The sequence below is a fragment of the Amia ocellicauda genome, unplaced genomic scaffold, assembly GCF_036373705.1.
Source record: "Amia ocellicauda isolate fAmiCal2 unplaced genomic scaffold, fAmiCal2.hap1 HAP1_SCAFFOLD_29, whole genome shotgun sequence".
In the NCBI taxonomy this organism is placed as follows: domain Eukaryota; kingdom Metazoa; phylum Chordata; class Actinopteri; order Amiiformes; family Amiidae; genus Amia; species Amia ocellicauda.
Window position 1 is genome coordinate 640236 of NW_027102854.1, and position 23765 is coordinate 664000.

The 23765-nt window shown below is 46.3% G+C and overlaps 20 non-coding genes and 46 pseudogenes across 20 annotated transcripts; all 66 read right to left on the bottom strand.

Annotated features, from left to right (window-relative positions):
• Nucleotides 1–222: 222 nt before the first annotated feature.
• Nucleotides 223–341, bottom strand: LOC136727998 (uncharacterized; annotated as a pseudogene).
• Nucleotides 342–565: 224 nt separating this feature from the next.
• Nucleotides 566–684, bottom strand: LOC136728086 (uncharacterized; annotated as a pseudogene).
• A 210-nt stretch (nt 685–894) lies between these two features.
• On the bottom strand, nt 895–1013 carry LOC136728292 (5S ribosomal RNA). Its single transcript, XR_010808650.1, has one exon. It is a non-coding gene; the product is annotated as a 5S ribosomal RNA (ribosomal RNA).
• Nucleotides 1014–1566: 553 nt separating this feature from the next.
• On the bottom strand, nt 1567–1684 carry LOC136727757 (uncharacterized; annotated as a pseudogene).
• Nucleotides 1685–1892: 208 nt separating this feature from the next.
• On the bottom strand, nt 1893–2010 carry LOC136728182 (uncharacterized; annotated as a pseudogene).
• A 222-nt stretch (nt 2011–2232) lies between these two features.
• Nucleotides 2233–2351, bottom strand: LOC136728295 (5S ribosomal RNA). The gene has a single exon (XR_010808653.1). It is a non-coding gene; the product is annotated as a 5S ribosomal RNA (ribosomal RNA).
• Nucleotides 2352–2568: 217 nt separating this feature from the next.
• Nucleotides 2569–2687, bottom strand: LOC136728187 (5S ribosomal RNA). Its single transcript, XR_010808576.1, has one exon. It is a non-coding gene; the product is annotated as a 5S ribosomal RNA (ribosomal RNA).
• A 555-nt stretch (nt 2688–3242) lies between these two features.
• Nucleotides 3243–3360, bottom strand: LOC136728596 (uncharacterized; annotated as a pseudogene).
• Nucleotides 3361–3580: 220 nt separating this feature from the next.
• Nucleotides 3581–3699, bottom strand: LOC136728460 (uncharacterized; annotated as a pseudogene).
• Nucleotides 3700–3920: 221 nt separating this feature from the next.
• LOC136728193 (uncharacterized) lies at nt 3921–4039 on the bottom strand (annotated as a pseudogene).
• A 215-nt stretch (nt 4040–4254) lies between these two features.
• LOC136728605 (uncharacterized) lies at nt 4255–4373 on the bottom strand (annotated as a pseudogene).
• A 214-nt stretch (nt 4374–4587) lies between these two features.
• Nucleotides 4588–4706, bottom strand: LOC136727964 (uncharacterized; annotated as a pseudogene).
• A 220-nt stretch (nt 4707–4926) lies between these two features.
• On the bottom strand, nt 4927–5045 carry LOC136728633 (uncharacterized; annotated as a pseudogene).
• Nucleotides 5046–5260: 215 nt separating this feature from the next.
• LOC136728705 (uncharacterized) lies at nt 5261–5379 on the bottom strand (annotated as a pseudogene).
• A 216-nt stretch (nt 5380–5595) lies between these two features.
• On the bottom strand, nt 5596–5714 carry LOC136727917 (uncharacterized; annotated as a pseudogene).
• Nucleotides 5715–5924: 210 nt separating this feature from the next.
• On the bottom strand, nt 5925–6043 carry LOC136728058 (uncharacterized; annotated as a pseudogene).
• Nucleotides 6044–6258: 215 nt separating this feature from the next.
• Nucleotides 6259–6377, bottom strand: LOC136728484 (uncharacterized; annotated as a pseudogene).
• Nucleotides 6378–6591: 214 nt separating this feature from the next.
• Nucleotides 6592–6710, bottom strand: LOC136728034 (uncharacterized; annotated as a pseudogene).
• Nucleotides 6711–6930: 220 nt separating this feature from the next.
• Nucleotides 6931–7049, bottom strand: LOC136727861 (uncharacterized; annotated as a pseudogene).
• Nucleotides 7050–7272: 223 nt separating this feature from the next.
• Nucleotides 7273–7391, bottom strand: LOC136727839 (uncharacterized; annotated as a pseudogene).
• Nucleotides 7392–7607: 216 nt separating this feature from the next.
• On the bottom strand, nt 7608–7726 carry LOC136727919 (uncharacterized; annotated as a pseudogene).
• Nucleotides 7727–7936: 210 nt separating this feature from the next.
• Nucleotides 7937–8055, bottom strand: LOC136728397 (5S ribosomal RNA). Its single transcript, XR_010808746.1, has one exon. It is a non-coding gene; the product is annotated as a 5S ribosomal RNA (ribosomal RNA).
• Nucleotides 8056–8264: 209 nt separating this feature from the next.
• Nucleotides 8265–8383, bottom strand: LOC136728434 (uncharacterized; annotated as a pseudogene).
• A 224-nt stretch (nt 8384–8607) lies between these two features.
• On the bottom strand, nt 8608–8726 carry LOC136728036 (uncharacterized; annotated as a pseudogene).
• A 211-nt stretch (nt 8727–8937) lies between these two features.
• Nucleotides 8938–9056, bottom strand: LOC136728261 (5S ribosomal RNA). Its single transcript, XR_010808623.1, has one exon. It is a non-coding gene; the product is annotated as a 5S ribosomal RNA (ribosomal RNA).
• A 209-nt stretch (nt 9057–9265) lies between these two features.
• LOC136728435 (uncharacterized) lies at nt 9266–9384 on the bottom strand (annotated as a pseudogene).
• A 224-nt stretch (nt 9385–9608) lies between these two features.
• Nucleotides 9609–9727, bottom strand: LOC136728037 (uncharacterized; annotated as a pseudogene).
• A 211-nt stretch (nt 9728–9938) lies between these two features.
• Nucleotides 9939–10057, bottom strand: LOC136728273 (5S ribosomal RNA). Its single transcript, XR_010808634.1, has one exon. It is a non-coding gene; the product is annotated as a 5S ribosomal RNA (ribosomal RNA).
• Nucleotides 10058–10266: 209 nt separating this feature from the next.
• LOC136728436 (uncharacterized) lies at nt 10267–10385 on the bottom strand (annotated as a pseudogene).
• Nucleotides 10386–10609: 224 nt separating this feature from the next.
• LOC136728173 (uncharacterized) lies at nt 10610–10728 on the bottom strand (annotated as a pseudogene).
• Nucleotides 10729–10944: 216 nt separating this feature from the next.
• LOC136728465 (uncharacterized) lies at nt 10945–11063 on the bottom strand (annotated as a pseudogene).
• A 219-nt stretch (nt 11064–11282) lies between these two features.
• Nucleotides 11283–11401, bottom strand: LOC136728496 (uncharacterized; annotated as a pseudogene).
• A 214-nt stretch (nt 11402–11615) lies between these two features.
• Nucleotides 11616–11734, bottom strand: LOC136727787 (uncharacterized; annotated as a pseudogene).
• Nucleotides 11735–11961: 227 nt separating this feature from the next.
• On the bottom strand, nt 11962–12080 carry LOC136728681 (uncharacterized; annotated as a pseudogene).
• A 226-nt stretch (nt 12081–12306) lies between these two features.
• Nucleotides 12307–12425, bottom strand: LOC136728409 (uncharacterized; annotated as a pseudogene).
• A 211-nt stretch (nt 12426–12636) lies between these two features.
• LOC136728052 (5S ribosomal RNA) lies at nt 12637–12755 on the bottom strand. The gene has a single exon (XR_010808564.1). It is a non-coding gene; the product is annotated as a 5S ribosomal RNA (ribosomal RNA).
• Nucleotides 12756–12965: 210 nt separating this feature from the next.
• On the bottom strand, nt 12966–13084 carry LOC136727883 (uncharacterized; annotated as a pseudogene).
• A 209-nt stretch (nt 13085–13293) lies between these two features.
• Nucleotides 13294–13412, bottom strand: LOC136728501 (uncharacterized; annotated as a pseudogene).
• A 209-nt stretch (nt 13413–13621) lies between these two features.
• LOC136728093 (uncharacterized) lies at nt 13622–13740 on the bottom strand (annotated as a pseudogene).
• Nucleotides 13741–13956: 216 nt separating this feature from the next.
• Nucleotides 13957–14075, bottom strand: LOC136728360 (5S ribosomal RNA). The gene has a single exon (XR_010808712.1). It is a non-coding gene; the product is annotated as a 5S ribosomal RNA (ribosomal RNA).
• Nucleotides 14076–14291: 216 nt separating this feature from the next.
• LOC136727867 (uncharacterized) lies at nt 14292–14410 on the bottom strand (annotated as a pseudogene).
• A 210-nt stretch (nt 14411–14620) lies between these two features.
• LOC136728020 (uncharacterized) lies at nt 14621–14740 on the bottom strand (annotated as a pseudogene).
• A 218-nt stretch (nt 14741–14958) lies between these two features.
• Nucleotides 14959–15077, bottom strand: LOC136727891 (uncharacterized; annotated as a pseudogene).
• Nucleotides 15078–15286: 209 nt separating this feature from the next.
• On the bottom strand, nt 15287–15405 carry LOC136728649 (uncharacterized; annotated as a pseudogene).
• Nucleotides 15406–15614: 209 nt separating this feature from the next.
• On the bottom strand, nt 15615–15733 carry LOC136728482 (5S ribosomal RNA). The gene has a single exon (XR_010808754.1). It is a non-coding gene; the product is annotated as a 5S ribosomal RNA (ribosomal RNA).
• A 224-nt stretch (nt 15734–15957) lies between these two features.
• Nucleotides 15958–16076, bottom strand: LOC136728276 (5S ribosomal RNA). Its single transcript, XR_010808637.1, has one exon. It is a non-coding gene; the product is annotated as a 5S ribosomal RNA (ribosomal RNA).
• A 220-nt stretch (nt 16077–16296) lies between these two features.
• On the bottom strand, nt 16297–16415 carry LOC136727954 (5S ribosomal RNA). The gene has a single exon (XR_010808555.1). It is a non-coding gene; the product is annotated as a 5S ribosomal RNA (ribosomal RNA).
• A 223-nt stretch (nt 16416–16638) lies between these two features.
• LOC136728082 (uncharacterized) lies at nt 16639–16757 on the bottom strand (annotated as a pseudogene).
• Nucleotides 16758–16968: 211 nt separating this feature from the next.
• LOC136727832 (5S ribosomal RNA) lies at nt 16969–17087 on the bottom strand. The gene has a single exon (XR_010808544.1). It is a non-coding gene; the product is annotated as a 5S ribosomal RNA (ribosomal RNA).
• A 220-nt stretch (nt 17088–17307) lies between these two features.
• LOC136728518 (5S ribosomal RNA) lies at nt 17308–17426 on the bottom strand. Its single transcript, XR_010808757.1, has one exon. It is a non-coding gene; the product is annotated as a 5S ribosomal RNA (ribosomal RNA).
• Nucleotides 17427–17640: 214 nt separating this feature from the next.
• On the bottom strand, nt 17641–17759 carry LOC136728083 (uncharacterized; annotated as a pseudogene).
• Nucleotides 17760–17969: 210 nt separating this feature from the next.
• LOC136727844 (5S ribosomal RNA) lies at nt 17970–18088 on the bottom strand. Its single transcript, XR_010808545.1, has one exon. It is a non-coding gene; the product is annotated as a 5S ribosomal RNA (ribosomal RNA).
• Nucleotides 18089–18307: 219 nt separating this feature from the next.
• On the bottom strand, nt 18308–18426 carry LOC136728174 (uncharacterized; annotated as a pseudogene).
• A 211-nt stretch (nt 18427–18637) lies between these two features.
• On the bottom strand, nt 18638–18756 carry LOC136728537 (uncharacterized; annotated as a pseudogene).
• Nucleotides 18757–18965: 209 nt separating this feature from the next.
• Nucleotides 18966–19084, bottom strand: LOC136728494 (5S ribosomal RNA). Its single transcript, XR_010808755.1, has one exon. It is a non-coding gene; the product is annotated as a 5S ribosomal RNA (ribosomal RNA).
• Nucleotides 19085–19308: 224 nt separating this feature from the next.
• Nucleotides 19309–19427, bottom strand: LOC136727856 (5S ribosomal RNA). The gene has a single exon (XR_010808546.1). It is a non-coding gene; the product is annotated as a 5S ribosomal RNA (ribosomal RNA).
• A 219-nt stretch (nt 19428–19646) lies between these two features.
• On the bottom strand, nt 19647–19765 carry LOC136727966 (5S ribosomal RNA). The gene has a single exon (XR_010808556.1). It is a non-coding gene; the product is annotated as a 5S ribosomal RNA (ribosomal RNA).
• A 223-nt stretch (nt 19766–19988) lies between these two features.
• LOC136728084 (uncharacterized) lies at nt 19989–20107 on the bottom strand (annotated as a pseudogene).
• A 210-nt stretch (nt 20108–20317) lies between these two features.
• On the bottom strand, nt 20318–20436 carry LOC136728366 (5S ribosomal RNA). The gene has a single exon (XR_010808718.1). It is a non-coding gene; the product is annotated as a 5S ribosomal RNA (ribosomal RNA).
• Nucleotides 20437–20656: 220 nt separating this feature from the next.
• Nucleotides 20657–20775, bottom strand: LOC136728306 (5S ribosomal RNA). Its single transcript, XR_010808663.1, has one exon. It is a non-coding gene; the product is annotated as a 5S ribosomal RNA (ribosomal RNA).
• Nucleotides 20776–20990: 215 nt separating this feature from the next.
• LOC136728085 (uncharacterized) lies at nt 20991–21109 on the bottom strand (annotated as a pseudogene).
• Nucleotides 21110–21328: 219 nt separating this feature from the next.
• On the bottom strand, nt 21329–21447 carry LOC136728354 (5S ribosomal RNA). The gene has a single exon (XR_010808707.1). It is a non-coding gene; the product is annotated as a 5S ribosomal RNA (ribosomal RNA).
• A 226-nt stretch (nt 21448–21673) lies between these two features.
• LOC136727843 (uncharacterized) lies at nt 21674–21792 on the bottom strand (annotated as a pseudogene).
• A 210-nt stretch (nt 21793–22002) lies between these two features.
• Nucleotides 22003–22121, bottom strand: LOC136728059 (uncharacterized; annotated as a pseudogene).
• A 219-nt stretch (nt 22122–22340) lies between these two features.
• On the bottom strand, nt 22341–22459 carry LOC136728184 (uncharacterized; annotated as a pseudogene).
• A 219-nt stretch (nt 22460–22678) lies between these two features.
• On the bottom strand, nt 22679–22797 carry LOC136728536 (uncharacterized; annotated as a pseudogene).
• Between the last annotated feature and the right edge of the window lie 968 nt (nt 22798–23765).

Consider the following 23765-nt stretch of genomic DNA (forward strand, 5'->3'; position numbering starts at 1 on the left):
AAGGCCTGGCTGCATGATGTCTCTTAAAGGTTGGCGGGTATTGACAGAACTTCCAGCAAAAAAAAAAAAGAAAAAAAGAAAAAAGAAAAATGGATGGAAAAAAATCAGTGCAGCAAAGGGTGTTGACAGTAGCTGGATACGTGTACAATTCTTCAATTATATCTCCTGGAGACAGAAAGAGAGTATTAAGAGCTATGATAAAGTTACCCAGGAGACGTAAAAGGCTTGCAGCACCTGGTATTTCTAGGAGGTCTCCCATCCAAGTACTGACCAGGTCCTGCCCCGTTTAGCTTCCGAGATCTGACGATATCATGCGCATTCAGGACGGTGTGGCCGAAAGCCGAGAGGCCCAGCTGCATGATGTCTCTTAAAGGTTGGCGGGTATTGACGGAACTTCCAGCAAAAAAAAAAAAGAAAAAAAGAAAAAAGAAAAATGGATGGAAAAATATCAGTGCAGCAAAGGGTGTTGACAGTAGCTGGGTACATGTAAATTACTTCAATTATATCTCCTCCAGACAGAGAGAGAGTATTAAGAGCTACGATAAAGTTACCCAGGAGACGTAAAAGCTTGCAGCACTAGGTATTTCCAGGAGGTCTCACTTTCATGTACTGACCAGGTCCTGCCGCGTTTAGCTTCCGAGATCTGACGAGATCGGGCGCATTCAGGACGGTGTGGCCACAAGCCGAAAGGCCTGGCTGCATGATGTCTCTTAAAGGTTGGCGGGTATTGACGGAACTGCCAGCAAAAAAAAAATAGAAAAATAGAGGGATATATACCAGTGCAGCAAAGGGTGTTGAAAGTAGCCGGGTACGTGTACAATTCTTCAATTATATCTCCTGGAGACAGAAAGAGAGTATTAAGAGCTACGATGAAGTTACCCAGGAGACGTAAAAAGCTTGCAGCACCTAGTATTTCTAGGAGGTCTCCCATCCAAGTACTGACCAGGCCCTACCCCGTTTAGCTTCCGAGATCTGACGAGATCGGGCGCATTCAGGACGGTGTGGCCACAAGCCAAAAGGCCTGGCTGCATGATGTCTCTTAAAGGTTGGCGGGTATTGACGGAACTTCCAGCAAAAAGAAAAACAAAAAAAATAGAAAAATGGAGGGAAAAATATCAGTGCAGGAAAGGGTGTTGAAAGTAGCCGGGTACGTGTACAATTCTTCAATTATATCTCCTGCAGACTGAAAGAGAGTATTAAGAGCTACGATAAAGTTACCCAGGAGACGTAAAAGCTTGCAGCACCTGGTATTTCCAGGAGGTCTCACATTCAAGTACTGACCAGGACCTGCCCCGTTAGCTTCCGAGATTTGACGATATCATGCGCATTCAGGACGGTGTGGCCGAAAGCCGAGAGGCCCGGCTGCATGATGTCTCTTTAAGGCTGGCGGGTATTGACGGTACTTCCTGCAAAAAAAAAAAGAAAAAAGAAAAATGGAGGGAAAAATATCAGTGCAGCAAAGGGTTTTGAAAGTAGCCGGGTACGTGTACAATTCTTCAATAATATCTCCTACAGACTGAAAGAGAGTATTAAGAGCTATGATGAAGTTACCCAGGAGACGTAAAAAGCTTGCAGCACCTGGTATTTCTAGGAGGTCTCCCATCCAAGTACTGACCAGGACCTGCCCCGTTAGCTTCCGAGATTTGACGAGATCGGGCGCGTTCAGGATGGTGTGGCCGCAAGCCAAGATGCCTGGCTGCATGATGTCTCTTAAAGGCTGGCGGGTATTGACGGAACTGCTAGCAAAAAAAAAAAGAAAAATAGAGGGAAATATACCAGTGCAGCAAAGGGTGTTGAAAGTAGCCGGGTACGTGTACAATACTTCAATTATATCTCCTCCAGACAGATAGAGAGTATTAAGAGCTACGATAAAGTTACCCAGGAGACGTAAAAGCTTGCAGCACGAGGTATTTCCAGGAGGTCTCACATTCATGTACTGACCAGGTCCTGCCCCGTTAGCTTCCGAGATCTGACAAGATCGGGCGCGTTCAGGACGGTGTGGCCGCAAGCCGAGATGTCTGGCTGCATGATGTCTCCTAAAGGCTGGCGGGTATTGACGGAATTTCCAGCAAAAAAAAAAAAAAAAAAAAGAAAAATGGAGGGAAAAATATCAGTGCAGGAAAGGGTGTTGAAAGTAGCCGGGTACGTACGTGTACAATTCTTCAATTATATCTCCTGAAAACAGAAAGAGAGTATTAAGAGCTACGATGAAGTTACCCAGGAGACGTAAAAAGCTTGCAGGACCTGGTATTTCCAGGAGGTCTCCCATCAAAGTACTGACCAGGCCCTGCCCCGTTTAGCTTCCGAGATCTGACGAGATCGGGCGCGTTCAGGATGGTGTGGCCGCAAGCCAAGATGCCTGGCTGCATGATGTCTCTTAAAGGCTGGCGGGTATTGACGGAACTGCCAGCAAAAAAAAAAAAAGAAAAAGAAAAATGGATGGAAAAATATCAGTGCAGCAAATAGTGTTGACAGTAGCTGGGTACGTGTACAATACTTCAATTATATCTCCTCCAGACAGATAGAGAGTATTAAGAGCTACGATGAAGTTACCCAGGAGACGTAAAAAGCTTGCAGCACCTGGTATTTCTAGGAGGTCTCCCATCCAAGTACTGACCAGGCCCTGCCCCGTTTAGCTTCCGAGATCTGACGAGATCGGGCGCATTCAGGACGGTGTGGCCACAAGCCGAAAGGCCTGGCTGCATGATGTCTCTTAAAGGTTGGCGGGTATTGACGGAACTTCCAGCAAAAAAAAAAAAAAAAAAAAAATAGAAAAATGGAGGGAAAAATATCAGTGCAGGAAAGGGTGTTGAAAGTAGCCGGGTACGTGTACAATTCTTCAATTATATCTCCTGCAGACTGAAAGAGAGTATTAAGAGCTACGATAAAGTCACCCAGGAGACGTAACAGCTTGCAGCACCTGGTATTTCCAGGAGGTCTCACATTCAAGTACTGACCAGGTCCTGCCCGTTTAGCTTCCGAGATCTGACGATATCATGCGCGTTCAGGACGGTGTGGCCGAAAGCCAAGAGGCCCGGCTGCATGATGTCTCTTTAAGGCTGGCGGGTATTGACGGAACTTCCAGCAAAAAAAAAAAGAAAAAAGAAAAATGGAGGGAAAAATATCAGTGCAGCAAAGGGTTTTGAAAGTAGCCGGGTACGTGTACAATTCTTCAATAATATCTCCTACAGACTGAAAGAGAGTATTAAGAGCTATGATGAAGTTACCCAGGAGACGTAAAAAGCTTGCAGCACCTGGTATTTCCAGGAGGTCACCCATCCAAGTACTGACCAGGCCCTGCCCCGTTAGCTTCCGAGATCTGACGACATCGGGCGCGTTCAGGACGGTGTGGCCGCAAGCCAAGAGGCCTGGCTGCATGATGTCTCTTAAAGGCTGGCGGGTATTGACGGAACTTCCAGAAAAAAAAAAAAAAAAAAAAAATGGAAAATGGAGGGAAAAATATCAGTGCAGCAAAGGCTGTTGAAAGTAGCCGGGTACGTGTACAATACTTCAATTATATCTCCTCCAGACAGATAGAGAGTATTAAGAGCTACGATGAAGTTTCCCAGGAGACGTAAAAAGCTTGCAGCACCAGGTATTTCCAGGAGGTCTCCCATCCAAGTACTGACCAGGCCCTGCCCGGCTTAGCTTCCAAGATCTGATGAGATCGGGCGTGTTCAGGACTGTGTGGCCGCAAGCCAAGAGGCCTGGCTGCATGATGTCTCTTAAAGGCTGGCGGGTATTGACGGAACTTCCAGCAAAAAATAAAAAATAAATAAATAGAAAAATGGAGGGAAAAATATCAGTGCAGGACAGGGTGTTGAAAGTAGCCGGGTACATGTACAATTCTTCAATTATATCTCCTCCAGACTGAATGAGAGTATTAAGAGCTACGCTGAAGTTACCCAGGAGATGTAAAAAGCTTTCAGCACCTGGTATTTCCAGGAGGTCAACCATCCAATTACTGACCAGGCCCTGCCCAGTTTTTCTTCCGAGATCTGACGAGATCTTGCGTCTTCAGGACGGTGTGGCCTCAAGCCAAGAGGCCTGGCTGCATGATGTCTCTGAAAGGCTGGAGGGTATTGATGGAACTTCCAGCAAGAAACAAAAGAAAAAAGAAAATTGGAGGGAAAAATATCAGTGCAGCAAAGCGTGTTGAAGGTAGCCGGGTACGTGTACAATTCTTCAATTATATCTCCTCCAGACAGATAGAGAGTATTAAGAGCTACGATAAAGTTACCCAGGAGACGTAAAAGCTTGCAGCACCAGGTATTTCCAGGAGGTCTCACATTCAAGTACTGCCTAGGTCCTGCCCCGTTTAGCTTCCGAGATCTGACGAGATCGGGCGCGTTCAGGACGGTGTGGCCGCAAGCCGAGATGTCTGGCTGCATGATGTCTCTTAAAGGCTGGCGTGTATTGACGGAATTTCCAGCAAAAAAAAAAAAAAAAAGAAAAATGGATGGAAAAATATCAGTGCAGGAAAGGGTGTTGAAAGTAGCCGGGTACGTGTACAATTCTTCAAATATATCTCCTCCAGACAGATAGAGAGTATTAAGAGCTACGATAAAGTTACCCAGGAGACGTAAAAGCTTGCAGCACCAGGTATTTCCAGGAGGTCTCACATTCATGTACTGACCAGGTCCTGCCCCGTTTAGCTTCCAAGATCTGACGAGATCGGGCGAGTTCAGGATGGTGTGGCCGCAAGTCGAGATGCCTGGCTGCATGATGTCTCTTAAAGGCTGGCGGGTATTGACGGAATTTCCAGCAAAAAAAAAAAAAAAAAAAATAGAAAACTGGAGGGAAAAATATCAGTGCAGGAAAGGGTGTTGAAAGTAGCCGGGTACGTGTACAATTCTTCAAATATATCTCCTGGAGACAGAAAGAGAGTATTAAGAGCTACGATGAAGTTACCCAGGAGACGTAAAAAGTTTCCAGCACCTGGTATTTCTAGGAGGTCTCCCATCCAAGTACTGACCAGGCCCTGCCCCGTTTAGCTTCCGAGATCTGACGAGATCGGGCGCATTCAGGACGGTGTGGCCACAAGCCGAAAGGCCTGGCTGCATGATGTCTCTTAAAGGTTGGCGGGTATTGACAGAACTTCCAGCAAAAAAAAAAAAAAAAAAGAAAAATGGATGGAAAAATATCAGTGCAGCAAAGGGTGTTGACAGTAGCTGGGTACGTGTACAATTCTTAAATTATATCTCCTCCAGACAGAAAGAAAGAACTAAGAGCTACGATAAAGTTACCCAGGAGACGTAAAATCTTGCAGCACCAGGTATTTCCAGGAGGTCTCCCATCCAAGTACTGACCAGGTCCTGCCCCGTTTAGCTTCCGAGATTTTATGAGATCGGGCACGTTCAGGACGGTGTGGCCACAAGCCGAGAAGCCTGGCTGCATGATGTCTCTTAAAGGTTGGCGGGTATTGACGGAACTTCCAGCAAAAAAAAAAAAAAAAAAAGAAAAATGGATGGAAAAATATCAGTGCAGCAAAGGGTGTTGACAGTAGCTGGGTACGTGTACAATATTTCAATTATATCTCCTCCAGACAGATAGAGAGTATTAAGAGCTACGATAAAGTTACCCAGGAGACGTAAAAGCTTGCAGCACTAGGTATTTCCAGGAGGTCTCACTTTCATGTACTGACCAGGTCCTGCCCCGTTTAGCTTCCGAGATCTGACGAGATCGGGCGCGTTCAGGATGGTGTGGCCGCAAGCCGAGATGCCTGGCTGCATGATGTCTCTTAAAGGCTGGCGGGTATTGACGGAACTGCCAGCAAAAAAAAAAAAGAAAAATAGAGGGAAATATACCAGTGCAGCAAAGGGTGTTGAAAGTAGCCGGGTACGTGTACAATTCTTCAATTATATCTCCTGGAGACAGAAAGAGAGTATTAAGAGCTACGATGAAGTTACCAAGGAGACGTAAAAAGCTTGCAGCACCTGGTATTTCTAGGAGGTCTCCCATCCAATTACTGACCAGGCCCTGCCCAGTTTTTCTTCCGAGATCTGACGAGATCTTGCGTCTTCAGGACGGTGTGGCCTCAAGCCAAGAGGCCTGGCTGCATGATGTCTCTTAAAGGCTGGAGGGTATTGATGGAACTTCCAGCAAGAAACAAAAGAAAAAAGAAAAATGGAGGGAAAAATATCAGTGCAGCAAAGCGTGTTGAAGGTAGCCGGGTACGTGTACAATTCTTCAATTATATCTCCTCCAGACAGATAGAGAGTATTAAGAGCTACGATAAAGTTACCCAGCAGACGTAAAAGCTTGCAGCACCAGGTATTTCCAGGAGGTCTCACATTCAAGTACTGACCAGGTCCTGCCCCGTTTAGCTTCCGAGATCTGACGAGATCGGGCGCGTTCAGGACGGTGTGGCCGCAAGCCGAGATGTCTGGCTGCATGATGTCTCTTAAAGGCTGGCGTGTATTGACGGAATTTCCAGCAAAAAAAAAAAAAAAAAGAAAAATGGATGGAAAAATATCAGTGCAGGAAAGGGTGTTGAAAGTAGCCGGGTACGTGTACAATTCTTCAAATATATCTCCTCCAGACAGATAGAGAGTATTAAGAGCTACGATAAAGTTACCCAGGAGACGTAAAAGCTTGCACCACCAGGTATTTCCAGGAGGTCTCACATTCATGTACTGACCAGGTCCTGCCCCGTTTAGCTTCCAAGATCTGACGAGATCGGGCGAGTTCAGGATGGTGTGGCCGCAAGCCGAGATGCCTGGCCGCATGATGTCTCTTAAAGGCTGGAGGGTATTGATGGAATTTCCAGCAAAAAAAAAAAAAAAAAAAATAGAAAACTGGAGGGAAAAATATCAGTGCAGGAAAGGGTGTTGAAAGTAGCCGGGTACGTGTACAATTCTTCAATTATATCTCCTGGAGACAGAAAGAGAGTATTAAGAGCTACGATGAAGTTACCCAGGAGACGTAAAAAGATTCCAGCACCTGGTATTTCTAGGAGGTCTCCCAGCCAAGTACTGACCAGGCCCTGCCCCGTTTAGCTTCCGAGATCTGACGAGATCGGGCGCATTCAGGACGGTGTGGCGACAAGCCGAAAGGCCTGGCTGCATGATGTCTCTTAAAGGTTGGCGGGTATTGACAGAACTTCCAGCAAAAAAAAAAAAAAAAAAAAAAAAAAGAAAAATGGATGGAAAAATATCAGTGCAGCAAAGGGTGTTGACAGTAGCTGGGTACGTGTACAATTCTTAAATTATATCTCCTCCAGACAGAAAGAAAGAACTAAGAGCTACGATAAAGTTACCCAGGAGACGTAAAATCTTGCAGCACCAGGTATTTCCAGGAGGTCTCCCATCCAAGTACTGACCAGGTCCTGCTCCGTTTAGCTTCTGAGATCTTACGAGATCGGGCATGTTCAGGACGGTGTGGCCGCAAGCCGAGAAACCTGGCTGCATGATGTCTCTTAAAGGTTGGCGGGTATTGACGGAACTTCCAGCAAAAAAAAAAAAAAAAAAAGAAAAATGGATGGAAAAATATCAGTGCAGCAAAGGGTGTTGACAGTAGCTGGGTACGTGTACAATATTTCAATTATATCTCCTCCAGACAGATAGAGAGTATTAAGAGCTACGATAAAGTTACCCAGGAGACGTAAAAGCTTGCAGCACTAGGTATTTCCAGGAGGTCTCACTTTCATGTACTGACCAGGTCCTGCCCCGTTTAGCTTCCGAGATCTGACGAGATCGGGCGCGTTCAGGATGGTGTGGCCGCAAGCCGAGATGCCTGGCTGCATGATGTCTCTTAAAGGCTGGCGGGTATTGACGGAACTGCCAGCAAAAAAAAAAAAGAAAAATAGAGGGAAATATACCAGTGCAGCAAAGGGTGTTGAAAGTAGCCGGGTACGTGTACAATTCTTCAATTATATCTCCTGGAGACAGAAAGAGAGTATTAAGAGCTACGATGAAGTTACCAAGGAGACGTAAAAAGCTTGCAGCACCTGGTATTTCTAGGAGGTCTCCCATCCAAGTACTGACCAGGTCCTGCCCCGTTTAGCTTCCGAGATCTGACAAGATCGGGCGCGTTCAGGATGGTGTGGCCGCAAGCCGAGATGTCTGGCTGCATGATGTCTCTTAAAGGCTGGCGGGTATTGACGGAACTGCCAGCAAAAAAAAAAAGAAAAATAGAGGGAAATATACCAGTGCAGCAAAGGGTGTTGAAAGTAGCCGGGTACGTGTACAATTCTTCAATTATATCTCCTGGAGACAGAAAGAGAGTATTAAGAGCTACGATGAAGTTACCCAGGAGACGTAAAAAGCTTGCAGCACCTGGTATTTCTAGGAGGTCTCCCATCCAAGTACTGACAAGGCCCTGCCCCGTTTAGCTTCCGAGATCTGACGAGATCGGGCGCATTCAGGACGGTGTGGCCACAAGCCGAAAGGCCTGGCTGCATGATGTCTCTTAAAGGTTGGCGGGTATTGACGGAACTTCCAGCAAAAAAAAAAAAGAAAAAAAGAAAAAAGAAAAATGGATGGAAAAATATCAGTGCAGCAAAGGGTGTTGACAGTAGCTGGATACGTGTACAATACTTCAATTATATCTCCTCCAGACAGAGAGAGAGTATTGAGAGCTACGATAAAGTTACCCAGGAGACGTAAAATCTTGCAGCACTAGGTATTTCCAGGAGGTCTCACTTTCATGTACTGACCAGGTCCTGCCCCGTTTAGCTTCCGAGATCTGACGAGATCGGGCGCGTTCAGGATGGTGTGGCCGCAAGCCGAGATGCCTGGCTGCATGATGTCTCTTAAAGGCTGGCGGGTATTGACGGAACTGCCACTAAAAAAAAAAAAAGAAAAATAGAGGGAAATATACCAGTGCAGCAAAGGGTGTTGAAAGTAGCCGGGTACGTGTACAATTCTTCAATTATATCTCCTGGAGACAGAAAGAGAGTATTAAGAGCTACGATGAAGTTACCCAGGAGACGTAAAAAGCTTGCAGCACCTGGTATTTCTAGGAGGTCTCCCATCCAAGTACTGACCAGGCCCTGCCCTGTTTAGCTTCCGAGATCTGACGAGATCGGGCGCATTCAGGACGGTGTGGCCGCAAGCCAAGAGGCCTGGCTGCATGATGTCTCTTAAAGGTTGGCGGGTATTGACGGAACTTCCAGCAAAAAAAAAAAGAAAAATAGAGGGAAATATACCAGTGCAGCAAAGGGTGTTGAAAGTAGCCGGGTACGTGTACAATTCTTCAATTATATCTCCTGGAGACAGAAAGAGAGTATTAAGAGCTACGATGAAGTTACCCAGGAGACGTAAAAAGCTTGCAGCACCTGGTATTTCTAGGAGGTCTCCCATCCAAGTACTGACAAGGCCCTGCCCCGTTTAGCTTCCGAGATCTGACGAGATCGGGCGCATTCAGGACGGTGTGGCCACAAGCCGAAAGGCCTGGCTGCATGATGTCTCTTAAAGGTTGGCGGGTATTGACGGAACTTCCAGCAAAAAAAAAAAAGAAAAAAAGAAAAAAGAAAAATGGATGGAAAAATATCAGTGCAGCAAAGGGTGTTGACAGTAGCTGGATACGTGTACAATACTTCAATTATATCTCCTCCAGACAGAGAGAGAGTATTGAGAGCTACGATAAAGTTACCCAGGAGACGTAAAATCTTGCAGCACTAGGTATTTCCAGGAGGTCTCACTTTCATGTACTGACCAGGTCCTGCCCCGTTTAGCTTCCGAGATCTGACGAGATCGGGCGCGTTCAGGATGGTGTGGCCGCAAGCCGAGATGCCTGGCTGCATGATGTCTCTTAAAGGCTGGCGGGTATTGACGGAACTGCCACTAAAAAAAAAAAAAGAAAAATAGAGGGAAATATACCAGTGCAGCAAAGGGTGTTGAAAGTAGCCGGGTACGTGTACAATTCTTCAATTATATCTCCTGGAGACAGAAAGAGAGTATTAAGAGCTACGATGAAGTTACCCAGGAGACGTAAAAAGCTTGCAGCACCTGGTATTTCTAGGAGGTCTCCCATCCAAGTACTGACCAGGCCCTGCCCTGTTTAGCTTCCGAGATCTGACGAGATCGGGCGCATTCAGGACGGTGTGGCCGCAAGCCAAGAGGCCTGGCTGCATGATGTCTCTTAAAGGTTGGCGGGTATTGACGGAACTTCCAGCAAAAAAAAAAAGAAAAATAGAGGGAAATATACCAGTGCAGCAAAGGGTGTTGAAAGTAGCCGGGTACGTGTACAATTCTTCAATTATATCTCCTGGAGACAGAAAGAGAGTATTAAGAGCTACGATGAAGTTACCCAGGAGACGTAAAAAGCTTGCAGCACCTGGTATTTCTAGGAGGTCTCCCATCCAAGTACTGACAAGGCCCTGCCCCGTTTAGCTTCCGAGATCTGACGAGATCGGGCGCATTCAGGACGGTGTGGCCACAAGCCGAAAGGCCTGGCTGCATGATGTCTCTTAAAGGTTGGCGGGTATTGACGGAACTTCCAGCAAAAAAATAATAGAAAAAAAGAAAAAAGAAAAATGGATGGAAAAATATCAGTGCAGCAAAGGGTGTTGACAGTAGCTGGATACGTGTACAATACTTCAATTATATCTCCTCCAGACAGAGAGAGAGTATTGAGAGCTACGATAAAGTTACCCAGGAGACGTAAAAGCTTGCAGCACTAGGTATTTCCAGGAGGTCTCACTTTCATGTACTGACCAGGTCCTGCCCCGTTTAGCTTCCGAGATGTGACGAGATCGGGCGCGTTCAGGATGGTGTGGCCGCAAGCCGAGATGCCTGGCTGCATGATGTCTCTTAAAGGCTGGAGGGTATTGACGGAACTTCCAGCAAAAAAAAAAAAGAAAAAGGAAAAATGGAGGGAAAAATATCAGTGCAGGAAAGGGTGTTGAAAGTAGCCGGGTACGTGTACAATTCTTCAATTAATCTCCTCCAGACAGAAAGAGAGTATTAAAAGCTACGACGAAGTTCCCCAGGTGACGTAAAAAGCTTGCAGCACCTGGTACTTCCAGGAGGTCTCCCATCCAAGTACTGACCAGGTCCTGCCCCGTTTAGTTTCCGAGATCTGACGAGATCGGGCGCGTTCAGGACGGTGTGGCCACAAGCCGAGACGCCTGGCTGCATGATGTCTCTTAAAGGCTGGCGGGTATTGACGGAATTTCCAGCATAAAAAAAAAAAAAAAAAATAGAAAAATGGAGGGAAAAATATCAGTGCAGGAAATGGTGTTGAAAGTAGCCGGGTACGTGTACAATTCTTCAATTATATCTCCTCCAGACTGAAAGAGAGTATTAAGAGCTACGATAAAGTTACCCAGGAGACGTAAAAGCTTGCAGCACCAGGTATTTCCAGGAGGTCTCACATTCAAGTACTGACCAGGTCCTGCCCCGTTTAGCTTCCGAGATCTGACGAGATCGGGCGTGTTCAGGATGGTGTGGCCGCAAGCCGAGATGCCTGGCTGCATGATGTCTCTTAAAGGCTGGCGGGTATTGACGGAATTTCCAGCAAAAAAAAAAAAAAAAGAAAAACGGAGGCAACAATATCAGTGCAGCAAAGGGTGTTGAAAGTTGCCTGGTACGTGTACAATTCTTCAATTATATCTCCTCCAGACAGAAAGAGAGAATTAAGAGCTACGATGAAGATACCCAGGAGACGTAAAAAGTTTGCAACACCTCGTATTTCCAGAAGGTCACCCATAAAAGTACTGACCAGGCCCTGCCCCGTTTAAATTCCGAGATCTGACGAGATCGGGCGCGTTCAGGACGGTGTGGCCGCAAGCCAAGAGGCCTTGCTGCATGATGTCTCTTAAAGGCTGGCGGGTATTGACGGAACTTCCAGCAAAAAAAAATAAAAAAATAAAAAGAAAAAGAAAAATGGAGGGAAAAATATCAGTGCAGCAAAGGGTGTTGAAAGTAGACGGGTACGTGTACAATACTTCAATTATATCTCCTCCAGACAGAAAGAGAGAATTAAGAGCTACGATGAAGATACCCAGGAGACGTTAAAAGCTTGCAGCACCAGGTATTTCCTGGAGGTCTCCCATCCAAGTACTGATCAGGCCCTGCCCCGTTTAGCTTCCGAGATCTGACGAGATAGGGCGCGTTCAGGACAATGTGGCCGCAAGCCAAGAGGCCTGGCTGCATGATGTCTCTTAAAGGCTGACGGGTATTGACGGAACTTCCAGCAAAAAAAAAAAAAATAAATAAAGAAAAAGAAAAATGGAGGGAAAAATATCAGTGCAGTAATGGGTTTTGAAAGTAGCCGGGTACGTGTACAATTCTTCAATTATATCTCCTCCAGACAGAAAGAGAGTATTAAGAGCTACGATGAAGTTACCCAGGAGACGTAAAAAGCTTGCAGCACCTGGCATTTCCAGGAGGTCACCCATCCAAGTACTGACCAGGCCCTGCCCCGTTTAAATTCCAAGATCTGATGAGATCGGGGGCGTTCAGGACGGTGTGGCTGCAAGCCGAGAGGCCTGGCTGCATGATGTCTCTTAATGGTTGGCGGGTTGTGACGGAACATCCAGCAAATAAAAAAAAAGAGAAATGGTGGTAAAAATATCAGTGCAGCAAAGGGTGTTGAAAGTAGCCAGGTACATGTACAATTCTTCAATTATATCTCCTCCAGACTGAAAGAGAGTATTAAGAGCTACGATGAAGTTACCCAGGAGACGTAAAAAGCTTGCAGCACCTGGTATTTCCAGGAGGACACCCATCCAAGTACTGACCAGGCCCTGCCCCGTTTGGCTTCCGAGATCTGACGAGATCGGGCGCGTTCAGGATGGTGTGGCCGCAAGCCAAGATGCCTGGCTGCATGATGTCTCTTAAAGGCTGGCGGGTATTGACGGAACAGCCAGCAAAAAAAAAAAAGAGAAATGGAGGGAAAAATATCAGTGCAGCAAAGGCTGTTGAAAGTAGCCGGGTACGTGTACAACTCTTCAATTATATCTCCTCCAGACAGAAAGAGAGAATTAAGAGCTACGATGAAGTTACCCAGGAGACGTAAAAAGTTTGCAGCACCTCGTATTTCCAGAAGGTCACCTATAAAAGTACTGACCAGGCCCTGCCCCGTTTAAATTCCGAGATCTGACGAGATCGGGCGCGTTCAGGACGGTGTGGCCGCAAGCCGAGAGGCCTGGCTGCATGATGTCTCTTAAAGGCTGGCGGGTATTGACGGAACTGCCAGCAAAAATAAAAAGAAAAATAGAGGGAAAAATACCAGTGCAGCAAAGGCTGTTGAAAGTAGCCGGGTACTTGTACAATTCTTCAATTATATCTCCTCCAGACTGAAAGAGAGTATTAAGAGCTACGATGAAGTTACCCAGGAGACATAAAAAGCTTGCAGCACCTGGTATTTCTAGGAGGTCTCCCATCCAAGTACTGACCAGGTCCTGCCCCGTTTAGCTTTCGAGATCTGACGAGATCGGGCGCGTTCAGGATGGTGTGGCCGCAATCCGAGACGCCTGGCTGCATGATGTCTCTTAAAGGCTGGCGGGTATTGACGGAACTGCCAGCAAAAAAAAAAAGAAAAATAGAGGGAAATATACCAGTGCAGCAAAGGGTGTTGAAATTAGCCGGGTACGTGTACAATTCTTCAATTATATCTCCTGGAGACAGAAAGAGAGTATTAAGAGCTACGATGAAGTTACCCAGGAGACGTAAAAAGCTTGCAGCACCTGGTATTTCCAGGAGGTCACACATCCAAGTATTGACCAGGCCCTGCCCCGTTCAGCTTCCGAAATCTGATATGATCGGGCGCATTCAGGACAGTGTGACTACAAGCCAAGAGGCCTGGCTGCATGATGTCTCTTAAAGGCTGGCGGATATTGACGGAACTTCCAGCAAAAAAATAAAATAAAAAGAAAAATGGAGGGAAAAATATCAGTGCAGCAAAGGGTGTTGAAAGTAGCCTAGTACGTGTACAATTCTTCAATTATATCTCCTGGAGACAGAAAGAGAGTATTAAGAGCTACGATGAAGTTACGCAGGAGACGTAAAAGGCTTGCAGCACCTGGTATTTCTAGGAGGTCTCCCATCCAAGTACTGACCAGGCCCTGCCCCGTTTAGCTTCCGAGATCTGACGAGATCGGGCGCATTCAGGACGGTGTGGCCGCAAGCCGAGAGGCCTGGCTGCATGATGTCTCTTAAAGGTTGGCGGGTATTGACGGAACTTCCAGCAAAAAAAAAAAAAAAAAAAGAAAAATGGATGGAAAAATATCAGTGCAGCAAAGGGTGTTGACAGTAGCTGGGTACGTGTACAATACTTCAATTATATCTCCTCCAGACAGAGAGAGAGTATTAAGAGCTACGATAAAGTTACCCAGGAGACGTAAAAGCTTGCAGCACTAGGTATTTCCAGGAGGTCTCACTTTCATGTACTGACCAGGTCCTGCCCCGTTTAGCTTCCGAGATCTGATGAGATCGGGCGCGTTCAGGATGGTGTGGCCGCAAGCCAAGATGCCTGGCTGCATGATGTCTCTTAAAGGCTGGCGGGTATTGACGGAACTGCCAGCAAAAAAAAAAAAGAAAAATAGAGGGAAATATACCAGTGCAGCAAAGGGTGTTGAAAGTAGCCGGGTACGTTTACAATTCTTCAATTATATCTTCTCCAGACAGAAAGAGAGTATTAAGAGCTACGATGAAGTTCCCCAGGAGACGTAAAAAGCTGGCAGCACCTGGTATTTCCAGGAGGTCTCACATTTAAGTACTGACCAGGTCCTGCCCCGTTTAGCTTCCGAGATCTGACAAGATCGGGCGCGTTCAGGACGGTGTGGCCGGCAAGCCGAGATGTCTGGCTGCATGATGTCTCTTAAAGGCTAGCGGGTATTGACAGAATTTCCAGCAAAAAAAGAAAAAAGAAAAAAGAAAAATGGATGGAAAAATATCAGTGCAGCAAAGGGTGTTGACAGTAGCTGGGTACGTGTACAATACTTCAATTATATCTCCTCCAGACAGATAGAGAGTATTAAGAGCTACGATAAAGTTACCCAGGAGACGTAAAAGCTTGCAGCACCAGGTATTTCCAGGAGGTCTCACATTCATGTACTGACCAGGTCCTGCCCCGATTAGCTTCCGAGATCTGACGAGATCGGGCGCATTCAGGATTGTGTGGCCGCAAGCCGAGATGTCTGGCTGCATGATGTCTCTTAAAGGCTGGCGGGTATTGACGGAACTGCCAGCAAAAAAAAAAAGAAAAATAGAGGGAAATATACCAGTGCAGCAAAGGGTGTTGAAAGTAGCCGGGTACGTGTACAATTCTTCAATTATATCTCCTGGAGACAGAAAGAGAGTATTAAGAGCTACGATGAAGTTACCCAGGAGACGTAAAAAGCTTGCAGCACCTGGTATTTCTAGGAGGTCTCCCATCCAAGTACTGACCAGGCCCTGCCTCATTTAGCTTCCGAGGTCTGACGAGATCGGGCGCTTTCAGGATTGTGTGGCCGCAAGCCGAGATGTCTGGCTGCATGATGTCTCTTAAAGGCTGGCGGGTATTGACGGAACTGCCAGCAAAAAAAAAAAGAAAAATAGAGGGAAATATACCAGTGCAGCAAAGGGTGTTGAAAGTAGCCGGGTACGTGTACAATTCTTCAATTATATCTCCTGGAGACAGAAAGAGAGTATTAAGAGCTACGATGAAGTTACCCAGGAGACGTAAAAAGCTTGCAGCACCTGGTATTTCTAGGAGGTCTCCCATCCAAATACTGACCAGGCCCTGCCCCGTTTAGCTTCCGAGATCTGACGAGATCGGGCGCATTCAGGACGGTGTGGCCACAAGCTGAAAGGCCTGGCTGCATGATGTCTCTTAAAGGTTGGCGGGTATTGACAGAACTTCCAGCAAAAAAAAAAAAGAAAAAAAGAAAAAAGAAAAATGGATGGAAAAAAATCAGTGCAGCAAAGGGTGTTGACAGTAGCTGGATACGTGTACAATACTTCAATTATATCTCCTCCAGACAGAGAGAGAGTATTAAGAGCTACGATAAAGTTACCCAGGAGACGTAAAAGCTTGCAGCACTAGGTATTTCCAGGAGGTCTCCCATCCAAATACTGACCAGGCCCTGCCCCGTTTAGCTTCCGAGATCAGAGGAGATCGGGCGCGTTCAGGACGGTGTGGCCGCAAGCCAAAAGGCCTGGCTGCATGATGTCTCTTAAAGGCTGGCGGGTATTGACGGAATTTCCAGCAAAAAAAAAAAAAAAAAAAATAGAAAAATGGAGGGAAAAATATCAGTGCAGGAAAGGGTGTTGAAAGTAGCCGGGTACGTGTACAATTCTTCAATTATATCTCCTGGAGACAGAAAGAGAGTATTAAGAGCTACGATGAAGTTACCCAGGAGACGTAAAAGGCTTGCAGCACCTGGTATTTCTAGGAGGTCTCCCATCCAAGTACTGACCAGGCCCTGCCCCGTTTAGCTTCCGAGATCTGACGAGATCGGGCGCATTCAGGACGGTGTGGCCACAAGCTGAAAGGCCTGGCTGCATGATGTCTCTTAAAGGTTGGCGGGTATTGACAGAACTTCCAGCAAAAAAAAAAAAGAAAAAAAGAAAAAGAAAAATGGATGGAAAAAAATCAGTGCAGCAAAGGGTGTTGACAGTAGCTGGATACGTGTACAATACTTCAATTATATCTCCTCCAGACAGAGAGAGAGTATTAAGAGCTACGATAAAGTTACCCAGGAGACGTAAAAGCTTGCAGCACTAGGTATTTCCAGGAGGTCTCACTTTCATGTACTGACCAGGTCCTGCCCCGTTTAGCTTCCGAGATCTGACGAGATCGGGCGCGTTCAGGATGGTGTGGCCGTAAGCCGAGATGCCTGGCTGCATGATGTCTCTTAAAGGCTGGCGGGTATTGACGGAACTGCCAGCAAAAAAAAAAAAAGAAAAATAGAGGGAAATATACCAGTGCAGCAAAGGGTGTTGAAAGTAGCCGGGTACGTGTACAATTCTTCAATTACATCTCCTGGAGACAGAAAGAGAGTATTAAGAGCTACGATGAAGTTACCCAGGAGACGTAAAAAGCTTGCAGCACCTGGTATTTCTAGGAGGTCTCCCATCCAAGTACTGACCAGGCCCTGCCCCGTTTAGCTTCCGAGATCTGACGAGATCGGGCGCGTTCAGGACGGTGTGGCCGCAAGCCAAGAGGCCTGGCTGCATGATGTCTCTTAAAGGCTGGCGGTTATTGACGGAATTTCCAGCAAAAAAAAAAAAAAAAAAAATAGAAAAATGGAGGGAAAAATATCAGTGCAGGAAAGGGTGTTGAAAGTAGCCGGGTACGTGTACAATTCTTCAATTATATCTCCTGGAGACAGAAAGAGAGTATTAAGAGCTACGATGAAGTTACCCAGGAGACGTAAAAGGCTTGCAGCACCAGGTATTTCTAGGAGGTCTCCCATCCAAGTACTGACCAGGCCCTGCCCCGTTTAGCTTCCGAGATCTGACGAGATCGGGCGCGTTCAGGATGGTGTGGCCGCAAGCCAAGAGGCCTGGCTGCATGATGTCTCTTAAAGGTTGGCGGGTATTGACGGAACTTCCAGCAAAAAAAAAAAAAAAAAAAAAAATGGATGGAAAAATATCAGTGCAGCAAAGGGTGTTGACAGTAGCTGGGTACGTGTACTATACTTCAATTATATCTCCTCCAGACAGATAGAGAGTATTAAGAGCTACGATAAAGTTACCCAGGAGACGTAAAAGCTTGCAGCACTAGGTATTTCCAGGAGGTCTCACTTTCATGTACTGACCAGGTCCTGCCCCGTTTAGCTTCCGAGATCTGACGAGATCGGGCGCGTTCAGGATGGTGTGGCCGTAAGCCAAGATGCCTGGCTGCATGATGTCTCTTAAAGGCTGGCGGGTATTGACGGAACTGCCAGCAAAAAAAAAAAAGAAAAATAGAGGGAAATATACCAGTGCAGCAAAGGGTGTTGAAAGTAGCCGGGTACGTGTACAATTCTTCAATTACATCTCCTGGAGACAGAAAGAGAGTATTAAGAGCTACGATGAAGTTACCCAGGAGACGTAAAAAGCTTGCAGCACCTGGTATTTCTAGGAGGTCTCCCATCCAAGTACTGACCAGGCCCTGCCCCGTTTAGCTTCCGAGATCTGACGAGATCGGGCGCGTTCAGGACGGTGTGGCCGCAAGCCAAGAGGCCTGGCTGCATGATGTCTCTTAAAGGCTGGCGGGTATTGACGGAATTTCCAGCAAAAAAAAAAAAAAAAAAAATAGAAAAATGGAGGGAAAAATATCAGTGCAGGAAAGGGTGTTGAAAGTAGCCGGGTACGTGTACAATTCTTCAATTATATCTCCTGGAGACAGAAAGAGAGTATTAAGAGCTACGATAAAGTTACCCAGGAGACGTAAAAGCTTGCAGCACTAGGTATTTCCAGGAGGTCTCACTTTCATGTACTGACCAGGTCCTGCCCCGTTTAGCTTCCGAGATGTGACGAGATCGGGCGCGTTCAGGATGGTGTGGCCGCAAGCCGAGATGCCTGGCTGCATGATGTCTCTTAAAGGCTGGCGGGTATTGACGGAACTGCCAGCGAAAAAAAAAAAAGAAAAATAGAGGGAAATATACCAGTGCAGCAAAGGGTGTTGAAAGTAGCCGGGTACGTGTACAATTCTTCAATTATATCTCCTGGAGACAGAAAGAGAGTATTAAGAGCTACGATGAAGTTACCCAGGAGACGTAAAAAGCTTGCAGCACCTGGTATTTCTAGGAGGTCTCCCATCCAAGTACTGACCAGGCCCTGCCTCGTTTAGCTTCCGAGGTCTGACGAGATCGGGCGCTTTCAGGATTGTGTGGCCGCAAGCCGAGATGTCTGGCTGCATGATGTCTCTTAAAGGCTGGCGGGTATTGACGGAACTGCCAGCAAAAAAAAAAAGAAAAATAGAGGGAAATATACCAGTGCAGCAAAGGGTGTTGAAAGTAGCCGGGTACGTGTACAATTCTTCAATTATATCTCCTGGAGACAGAAAGAGAGTATTAAGAGCTACGATGAAGTTACCCAGGAGACGTAAAAAGCTTGCAGCACCTGGTATTTCTAGGAGGTCTCCCATCCAAATACTGACCAGGCCCTGCCCCGTTTAGCTTCCGAGATCTGACGAGATCGGGCGCATTCAGGACGGTGTGGCCACAAGCTGAAAGGCCTGGCTGCATGATGTCTCTTAAAGGTTGGCGGGTATTGACAGAACTTCCAGCAAAAAAAAAAAAGAAAAAAAGAAAAAAGAAAAATGGATGGAAAAAAATCAGTGCAGCAAAGGGTGTTGACAGTAGCTGGATACGTGTACAATACTTCAATTATATCTCCTCCAGACAGAGAGAGAGTATTAAGAGCTACGATAAAGTTACCCAGGAGACGTAAAAGCTTGCAGCACTAGGTATTTCCAGGAGGTCTCCCATCCAAATACTGACCAGGCCCTGCCCCGTTTAGCTTCCGAGATCTGACGAGATCGGGCGCGTTCAGGACGGTGTGGCCGCAAGCCAAAGGCCTGGCTGCATGATGTCTCTTAAAGGCTGGCGGGTATTGACGGAATTTCCAGCAAAAAAAAAAAAAAAAAAATTAGAAAAATGGAGGGAAAAATATCAGTGCAGGAAAGGGTGTTGAAAGTAGCCGGGTACGTGTACAATTCTTCAATTATATCTCCTGGAGACAGAAAGAGAGTATTAAGAGCTACGATGAAGTTACCCAGGAGACGTAAAAGGCTTGCAGCACCTGGTATTTCTAGGAGGTCTCCCATCCAAGTACTGACCAGGCCCTGCCCCGTTTAGCTTCCGAGATCTGACGAGATCGGGCGCATTCAGGACGGTGTGGCCACAAGCTGAAAGGCCTGGCTGCATGATGTCTCTTAAAGGTTGGCGGGTATTGACAGAACTTCCAGCAAAAAAAAAAAAGAAAAAAAGAAAAAGAAAAATGGATGGAAAAAAATCAGTGCAGCAAAGGGTGTTGACAGTAGCTGGATACGTGTACAATACTTCAATTATATCTCCTCCAGACAGAGAGAGAGTATTAAGAGCTACGATAAAGTTACCCAGGAGACGTAAAAGCTTGCAGCACTAGGTATTTCCAGGAGGTCTCACTTTCATGTACTGACCAGGTCCTGCCCCGTTTAGCTTCCGAGATCTGACGAGATCGGGCGCGTTCAGGATGGTGTGGCCGTAAGCCGAGATGCCTGGCTGCATGATGTCTCTTAAAGGCTGGCGGGTATTGACGGAACTGCCAGCAAAAAAAAAAAAGAAAAATAGAGGGAAATATACCAGTGCAGCAAAGGGTGTTGAAAGTAGCCGGGTACGTGTACAATTCTTCAATTACATCTCCTGGAGACAGAAAGAGAGTATTAAGAGCTACGATGAAGTTACCCAGGAGACGTAAAAAGCTTGCAGCACCTGGTATTTCTAGGAGGTCTCCCATCCAAGTACTGACCAGGCCCTGCCCCGTTTAGGTTCCGAGATCTGACGAGATCGGGCGCGTTCAGGACGGTGTGGCCGCAAGCCAAGAGGCCTGGCTGCATGATGTCTCTTAAAGGCTGGCGGGTATTGACGGAATTTCCAGCAAAAAAAAAAAAAAAAAAAATAGAAAAATGGAGGGAAACATATCAGTGCAGGAAAGGGTGTTGAAAGTAGCCGGGTACGTGTACAATTCTTCAATTATATCTCCTGGAGACAGAAAGAGAGTATTAAGAGCTACGATGAAGTTACCCAGGAGACGTAAAAGGCTTGCAGCACCAGGTATTTCTAGGAGGTCTCCCATCCAAGTACTGACCAGGCCCTGCCCCGTTTAGTTTCCGAGATCTGACGAGATCGGGCGCGTTCAGGATGGTGTGGCCGCAAGCCAAGAGGCCTGGCTGCATGATGTCTCTTAAAGGTTGGCGGGTATTGACGGAACTTCCAGCAAAAAAAAAAAAAAAAAAAAAAAATGGATGGAAAAATATCAGTGCAGCAAAGGGTGTTGACAGTAGCTGGGTACGTGTACTATACTTCAATTATATCTCCTCCAGACAGATAGAGAGTATTAAGAGCTACGATAAAGTTACCCAGGAGACGTAAAAGCTTGCAGCACTAGGTATTTCCAGGAGGTCTCACTTTCATGTACTGACCAGGTCCTGCCCCGTTTAGCTTCCGAGATCTGACGAGATCGGGCGCGTTCAGGATGGTGTGGCCGTAAGCCAAGATGCCTGGCTGCATGATGTCTCTTAAAGGCTGGCGGGTATTGACGGAACTGCCAGCAAAAAAAAAAAAAAAAAAAATGAAAAATGGAGGGAAAAATATCAGTGCAGGAAAGGGTGTTGATAGTAGCCGGGTACGTGTACAATTCTTCAATTATATCTCCTGGAGACAGAAAGAGAGTATTAAGAGCTACGATGAAGTTACCCAGGAGACGTAAAAAGCTTGCAGCACCTGGTATTTCTAGGAGGTCTCCCATCCAAGTACTGACCAGGCCCTGCTCCGTTTAGCTTCCGAGATCTGACGAGATCGGGCGCATTCAGGACGGTGTGGCCACAAGCCGAAAGGCCTGGCTGCATGATGTCTCTTAAAGGTTGGCGGGTATTGACAGAACTTCAAGCAAAAAAAAAAAAAAAAAAAAAAAAAAAAAAAAAAATGGATGGAAAAATATCAGTGCAGCAAAGGGTGTTGACAGTAGCTGGGTACGTGTACAATACTTCAATTATATCTCCTCCAGACAGATAGAGAGTATTAAGAGCTACGATAAAGTTACCCAGGAGACGTAAAAGCTTGCAGCACGAGGTATTTCCAGGAGGTCTCACATTCATGTACTGACCAGGTCCTGCCCCGTTTAGCTTCCGAGATCTGACGAGATCGGGCGCGTTCAGGATGGTGTGGCCGCAAGCCGAGAGGCCTGGCTGCATGATGTCTCTTAAAGGCTGGCGGGTATTGACGGAACTGGCAGCAAAAAAAAAAAAGAAAAATAGAGGGAAAAATACCAGTGCAGCAAAGGGTGTTGAAAGTAGCCGGGTACGTGTACAATTCTTCAATTATATCTTCTCCAGACAGAAAGAGAGTATAAAGAGCTACGATGAAGTTCCCCAGGAGACGTAAAAAGCTGGCAGCACCTGGTATTTCCTGGAGGTCTCACATTTAAGTACTGACCAGGTCCTGCCCCGTTTAGCTTCCGAGATCTGACAAGATCGGGCACGTTCAGGACGGTGTGGCCGCAAGAGGAGATGTCTGGCTGCATGATGTCTCTTAAAGGCTGGCGGGTATTGACGGAATTTCCACCAAGAAAAAAAAAAAAAAAAAAGAAAAAAGGAGGGAAAAATACCAGTGCAGCAAAGGGTGTTGAAAGTAGCCGGGTACGTGTACAATTCTTCAATTATATCTTCTCCAGACAGAAAGAGAGTATAAAGAGCTACGATGAAGTTCCCCAGGAGACGTAAAAAGCTGGCAGCACCTGGTATTTCCTGGATGTCTCACATTTAAGTACTGACCAGGTCCTGCCCCGTTTAGCTTCCGAGATCTGACAAGATCGGGCACGTTCAGGACGGTGTGGCCGCAAGAGGAGATGTCTGGCTGCATGATGTCTCTTAAAGGCTGGCGGGTATTGACGGAATTTCCAGCAAGAAAAAAAAAAAAAAAAAAGAAAAAAGGAGGGAAAAATATCAGTGCAGGAAAGGGTGTTGAAAGTAGCCGGGTACGTGTACACTTCTTCAATTATATCTCCTGGAGACAGAAAGAGAGTATTAAGAGCTACGATGAAGTTACCCAGGAGACGTAAAAAGCTTGCAGCACCTGGTATTTCTAGGAGGTCTCCCATCCAAGTACTGACCAGGCCCTGCCCCGTTTAACTTCCGAAATCTGACGAGATTGGGCGCATTCAGGACGGTGTGGCCACAAGCCAAGAGGCCTGGCTGCATGATGTCTCTTAAAGGCTGGCGGGTATTGACGGAACTTCCAGGAAAAAAAAAAAAAAAAAAAAGGAAAATGGAGGGAAAAATATCAGTGCAGGAAAGGGTGTTGAAAGTAGCCGGGTACGTGTACAATACTTCAATTATATCTCCTCCAGACAGAAAGAGAGTTTTAAGAGCTACGATGAACTCACCTAAAGGATTATTAGGAACACCATACTAATACTGTGTTTGACCCCCTTTCGCCTTCAGAACTGCTTTAATTCTACGTGGCATTGCTTCAACAAGGTGCTGAAAGCATTCTTTAGAAATGTTGGCCCATATTGATAGGATAGCATCTTGCAGTTGATGGAGATTTGTGGGATGCACATCCAGGGCACGAAGCTCCCGTTCCACCACATCCCAAAGATGCTCTATTGGGTTGAGATCTGGTGACTGTGGGGGCCAGTTTAGTACAGTGAACTCATTGTCATGTTCAAGAAACCAATTTGAAATGATTCGACCTTTGTGACATGGTGCATTATCCTGCTGGAAGTAGCCATCAGAGGATGGGTACATGGTGGTCAAAAAGGGATGGACATGGTCAGAAACAATGCTCAGGTAGGCCGTAGCATTTAAACGATGCCCAATTGGCACTAAGGGGCCTAAAGTGTGCCAAGAAGACATCCCCCACACCATTACACCACCACCACCAGCCTGCACAGTGGTAACAAGACATGATGGATCCATGTTCTCATTCTGTTTACGCCAAATTCTGACTCTACCATCTGAATGTCTCACCTCTTTTTCCTATTTGTAGTGGAGATGAGTGGTACCCGGTGGGGTCTTCTGCTGTTGTAGCCCATCCGCCTCAAGGTTGTACGTGTTGTGGCTTCACAAATGCTTTGCTGCATACCTCGGTTGTAACGAGTGGTTATTTCAGTCAAAGTTGCTCTTCTATCAGCTTGAATCAGTCGGCC